Genomic DNA, 5905 nt, shown 5'->3' with positions numbered 1-5905 from the left:
GCTGTCTGCACACATAGCTCATAAAGTTAACCCTCAAAATACCGTTTCCTACAAGCGGATTTTCGGCCGTGAAAACTTGCCCCAAACTGCACGGTCGCTTCCCCTGTTCCCCTTCCCGGATCCCTGATGTCTCCGCCAGCTTTGGCCGAGCCCCGCACCCCCCCGCCCCAACACCTCTGCCACCGAGCCCAGGGCGCAGCGCCCAGGCCCGCAGAGCTCAGAGCCCGGCGAGGGCAGGGGGCGCGCCCCGGGCCGGGCGGACACGCACACACGCGCACTCACGCGCACACACACGCGCGCACACACACACACGCACGCACACACACACACACAGACACTCCCGTGCGCCCCCGCCCCGCGCGTCCCGGGCTCTCCGAAGTTACCTCCGAGGCCCCCGCGGGGCTCCCGCTTCTCTCCGGCGGCGCGGCGCTCGGCCTCCAACGCCGCTTCTGGGGAAGGCTCCGCGCTCCCCGGCCCCGCTCACGGGCAGCCCGGGGTGGGGGTTGGGGGGGGTGGTCCGCGCTCAGCCGAGCGGCGCCCCCCGGGCTGCGGGCGGGGCCGGGGCGGGCGGGCGGCGGGCTGGGGCGCGCATGGCCCCGGGCGGCCCCGGCCCCGGTCTTTTGTCTCGGGCTGGGGGCGCAGAGCCGCGCGGGGCCGGGGAGCCGGCGGCGGAGAGGCCCGGCTGGCGGCTCGCGGTCGCCCGCCCCGGGGCGCGCAGCGGGCGGGGCGCAGGGGCGGTGACTGCGCGCACCCCGGGGACGGAGGGGCGGGCCCGGGGAGGGGCGCGGCCGGAGGCTGCGGCGGGCGGGAGCGGGCGTGCGGGCGCAGCCGGAGCTCGGTCCCGGGTCGCGGCCGCCGCGCCGGCGGAGAGCGAGCGGAGGCTGCGCGCTGGAGGCGGCCGGGCGGCGGGAACAGGGAGCGCGGTTCGCGTCTCCCCGGGTCCCCTGAGCTGAAGGTGACCGCGCCCCCGGGGCCGAGCCGGCCTGAGCGGAGTCCTCGCCTCTCCGCCCGGTGCCCCCGGCTCGCCCCTCCCGGGCCTCCGACTCCGCAGTCTGTGGCGAGGCCGCGGCCAAGTGGTCCCTCCGCTCGTTGATTTTCCCTCTTGGCCGGTCTCGGCTTAATTGGTACCCAGATTGGCGACTGGAGGTCATGTGACCATCCCGAACACACACACACACACACACACACACACACACACACACTCGCCCGGCGAACCAGGCGTGGGTTTGCAAAAGTCAGATTGGGCGCAAGGATGGGCACCGGCAGCCTTTGGCGAGTCGCCCTGTGCGTCGCAGTGGGGCTGAGACGCAGCTGCTGCCTCGGGTGCCACCGTCTCTACAGACCTGTCCCTGCGGCTGGCCAAGCTCGCCTTGAAAGCCTTCGGGTCCCCTCGGCAAGAGAAGCGCCAGAAAAAGTCGTTTCAGGCCCATGCGATCCCGTTTCAAAAGGAATGTAAAACCCCCATGGAGTGTCGGTCCCTGCGCGGGGACAGGGCCCTCTCCGTGGGCCGCAGGCAGTGGCTCTTTCCGGAGCACAGCCAGGATGCCAGCGCGGCCTTTGCTACCTGTGGTCTGAGCCCGGGGCGGGGTGGGGGACGGGACGGTGGGGGGGGGCACGCATATCCCACCGGCCTCCCCTCCGTGCGCCCTGCCTGCCTGTGGCTCCCGCAAGGCTCTAAGAGTGAACCTGCTGATAATGAACGGACACTTCAAATAAGGTCTGATCAGGGTGAGCCGGGCGGGCGGCTTGAGTTTCCCCAAGCTCCTCGCTGCGGGAGTTTTTAAATCACCTGCCTTTGGTATCTTTTCTCCGGGAGGTACAAGCCCCTTCTGTGGAGGAGACAAGGGGACTCCAAGGCCGAAGATGCGAGTCAAGTTTGTGCGGTGCCTTCCACCTGCTCAGGGACTCACAATTGGTGCCAGCACTGCCTCGGGTCTCTGGTCCGAACACGGTCTGTGACAAAGAGAGGCGTAATCCCAGAGAATACCGTGTCAGGGAAGGAGTCTGGTGATACCTAGAGATCTGGAGACTCTCTGGCCCCTCGAGTTCAGGTGATTTCAGACCCAAGCAAAATACAGGTCTATTTCTCCAAAAAAAAAAAAAAAAAAATGAGGACGGGGCTGCCGTGTGCAGCAATTGGGACGGGGGCTGTGCCAGGCCCCTGTTCCCTTCTCCAGGTCGTCCTTTCTCGTTCTTCCTAGGGTTTCTCTGTGAAGGGCCACCACAGAGGTTCCGGGAGGAAAAATGAGCCCAAATCTGCTTTTTTCTCCACCAGTTCAGCCGAGGCAGGCTGGACGTTTATTTAATTTCTTTCTTCTCAAAAACCGTTTTGAAACCAACGTCTTAAATTTAAAAAGGCGTAAAATGAACATGCAGATTATAGCTCTCTGACCCTAAAAATCCCTGGATTGCAGCCAGGTGTTTGCTAGGGGATGTTCACGGTCACAAAGAACTCAGCCGGTGGTGCTCTCCCCTCCCCCCCTCCTCCCCCCCCCTCTTGATTTCCCTAAGACGGTCCCAGACTCCCCCCACCCCCGCAGGCCTTCACAAGCACTCCCCCCGCTTCCTGTTTGGCTACTAAGCCCTCCCCAAGAGAGACACAGGTGCACAGGTGCACAGGTTAGCCCTCAGCCAGGCGCTGTCCCCCACGACGCTCTGGGAAGAGAGACCCCCTTTACTTTTCTGGGAGCACAGCGGGTAGCCCTGTGCCCACCGCATCCCACCCACCTGGGGGAGTCCTCACCGGCAGACTCACTCCTCTGCACCACCCCCAGGGCCAGAATGCGACCAGACCACCCCCACCGTTCGTCCACGGACCCAAAGCATAAAGGCTGGGGAGAAATGAGGAATGCATGCCTTCGTCGCCCAGGATAAGCAAGGCTTTTAATTTCGTTTGTTTATTTTTTGGTGTGGGGAACAGGAGGAGACAAGGGGATGAGACGGGGGCGGGGCAGGGCACCTGACATGGAGATAGCAATGGAATCAGCACCCAGAGACCATCCGGCTTTCAGCCGCCACCCCCATTCCCGTGCGTCCCTCCCAGATCCCCACGTGTCACCTACAACACCGCTCAGACCCAGGTGAGGCCCCAGGATGGAATGGGCGGGGCAGCACTGAATTTGGGATCTGGAGACGGGAGTGTGGACGTCTGCTCCGTGATACAAGCCAGCCGTGTGGACACAGACAAAACCCTGCAACACGCGGAATGTTGCTTTTGCTTCGGTTTAATGTCTGGGCTGAAGAACATGGAACGGAATTCGAGCTTGGTTATGACACCCAATAAATCCGTGGGGATCCATGTGACCCAGTCTCAGCGCAGTATCCCACTCAGGGAAACATAGTCCAGCAGCCGAAAGAAATCTATCCTTAATCCAGTAGTTTATCTGAATTTCTCAAGGACAGCGTCTTCCTCTCTCGTCATTCCTCACCTCAGTTATTTCAGAGCTTTTCTCTCTCCAGGACCCTCCGTATCTCTCCAGGACCCTCCATATCTCTCCCAGGCCCCCATATCTCTCCAGGACACCCATATCTCTCCCAGACCTTCCATATCTCTCTCAGACCCCCATATCTCTCCCACACCCTCCACATCCCTCCCAGACCCCCACATGCCTCCTGGACCCCCATATCTCCCGTAGGAAACATTGTTTCTGTTTCTGTTTCTGCCCCTTCCCCCGCTGCTTTATAAGATCTCCATATTCGCCGTCCTCCCTCTAGAGGGGAAGGGCGAACCAGTCAGAATCAGGCTTCCCTTTTGTGACAGAGGTAGGGAGAAGCCTGTGAACACTCATGCAAGAGCCCCTTAGGGTCCATCATAACTAGGTCTCCTCTGGGCACGTTTTAAAAGGCCCTCCTGAGTATTAGGAAAGGCGCTGGGTGTGGCAGCAGCAGACAAGCCTCTTGTCTCCAGCTCCCCCCCCCCCCACCGTCCTGGTTCACTTGACACAGCTTGGACCCTCTGCTGAGCTCAGTCTCACCTCCTAGAATTGGGTAGGATCCTTTGGGGGGTCATTGTGAAGCCTGAGTAGATGCAAAGTGTAAGTCTCACAATTGGCAGGTGTTTGTGGCTTTTAAGGTGATACAAGAGAGAAGGAAAGAAGAAGAGAGAAAGAAAGAAAGAAAGAAAGAAAGAAAGAAAGAAAGAAAGAAAAAGAAAGAAAGAAAAGAAAGAAAAACAAGAAAGAAAGAAAGAAAGAAAGAAAGAAAGAAAGAAAGAAAGAAAAAGAAGTGAGGAAGGAAGGGGAAGGGAAGGAAAGAAAGAGAGAGGGAGGAGGAGGAAGGAGGGAGATGGGAAAGGATGGGAAGGGAGGAGGGGAAGGGGAAGGGAAGGAAAGAAGGAGAGAGGGAGGAGGAGGAAGGAGGGAGAGGGGAAAGGATGGGAAGGGAGGAGGGGAAGGGGAAGGGAAGGAAAGAAGGAGAGAGGGAAGAGGAGGAAGGAGGGAGAGGGGAAAGGATGGGAAGGGAGGAGGGGAAGGGGAGGGACGAGGGGAGGGGAGAGGGAGGAGGGCAGACGGCCATCTTGGGCATCTAGGCAAACGCCTGAGTGGACCGATGAGCCGATGAGCCGGGGAGTTGAGGCCCACGAAAGCTGTCCCCCACCCCATCCCACCCCACCCCACCCCCGGGCTGCAAGTCCCAGCCGCAGTCTCCTTCTCGGAGGAAGTGTGGCTCTGCTGGCTTGACAAAACGGCGGCACCAGGAGCCAACAAGGCCATGCCGCTGGCCCGGTGCTGTCTCTGACCCTGAGCCATCCAGGAACCCCGTATCTTGGTCCCGTGTACCCCAGGCTTGTCATCTGCCAGCACAGCACTTACGGCCCGGCCCTGACCCTGGGGCTCCCTGGATCCCATCCTCCTAAACTCGCCTGTCCTGGGTCACATCTGAGGACTCCCAAAAACGCACATGGCACAGAAATGAATGTCCGGGGTCATTTCAGACCCTGGTTTCCGAGCTGCAGGAGGAGAGCGGCCTCTCCCGTCTACGGCCCAAGGAAAGCCTTTGCGACACACTGTCCCTTCCCAGGCCGATCTCAGCAGGGGCAGGGCTTTGGGGCACAGAAACAGGCTTCTGAGACAACGTGGGGTTGGTGGGGTGCAGAGTCACCGTGCGTCCCTAAGCACGTGGCTGTGGGCTGCGCGGGGGAGGCTGTCGTAGCAGATTCCGACCACGTTTTCGTGGGCTCGGTGTCCGCAGGGGGCCGCTGCCCAAACCTCCGGGAATGCTGTGTGTCGGGGGGAGGGGGTGCTCAGAGCCCCGCCCTGCTGCCTGGGAGCCTCCCCGGATGAGGCTGGAGACCAGGGGCCTCTTCAGACCGAGGTGAGCCCGGCAGCCCCGTGGTCGTCTCCGGAAGGCTGGGTCCCAGGCTGGACGCGTCCCGGTTGTATTTGGACCTCGGATGCCACGCCTCTGCTTTGCACGTGGCCCCTTCCAGGCACAGGCTCCCGCTGGGGTGTCTGGCAGGTGCGGAGGACATTGGTCATTCTGTGGCTGCCCAGATTCTAAATTCTCTTCTTAGTTTGGAGAAAGTTGCCATTTTGAACCCTCAATGTCCCCTCTCCCCCCCCCAACCCCTGGCGGACGGGGAGCGGGTACTGGCCAACCCAGGGCTCCTGCCCGACGCCATGAGTCTGGAGCCAAAGAATCTGGGGGCGGTTCGGAGACCGTCCCACCCCTGGCTGGCAGTGGCATCCGGGGCGCCACGTGGGAGCGGCGTGACTTTGTGACTGCTTACGTGGGACGGTGCGGCGAGAGTCCCCAGCGGGAGTCACTAGACCTTTCTGGGTCTCTCCACGGCACCCGGGGGATTCGGGAAGCCTGACCCCTGGAAGTGCCCGGGACATAGCAGGGGCTCAGTGTTGGTCACACAGTCAGGCGTCCCTGCAAACACTGCGGAACGTGAGTCTCATCC

This window comes from Panthera leo, chromosome B3 (assembly GCF_018350215.1).
Source record: "Panthera leo isolate Ple1 chromosome B3, P.leo_Ple1_pat1.1, whole genome shotgun sequence".
Lineage (NCBI taxonomy): Eukaryota > Metazoa > Chordata > Mammalia > Carnivora > Felidae > Panthera > Panthera leo.
Note: the sequence above shows the minus strand (reverse complement) of the source record.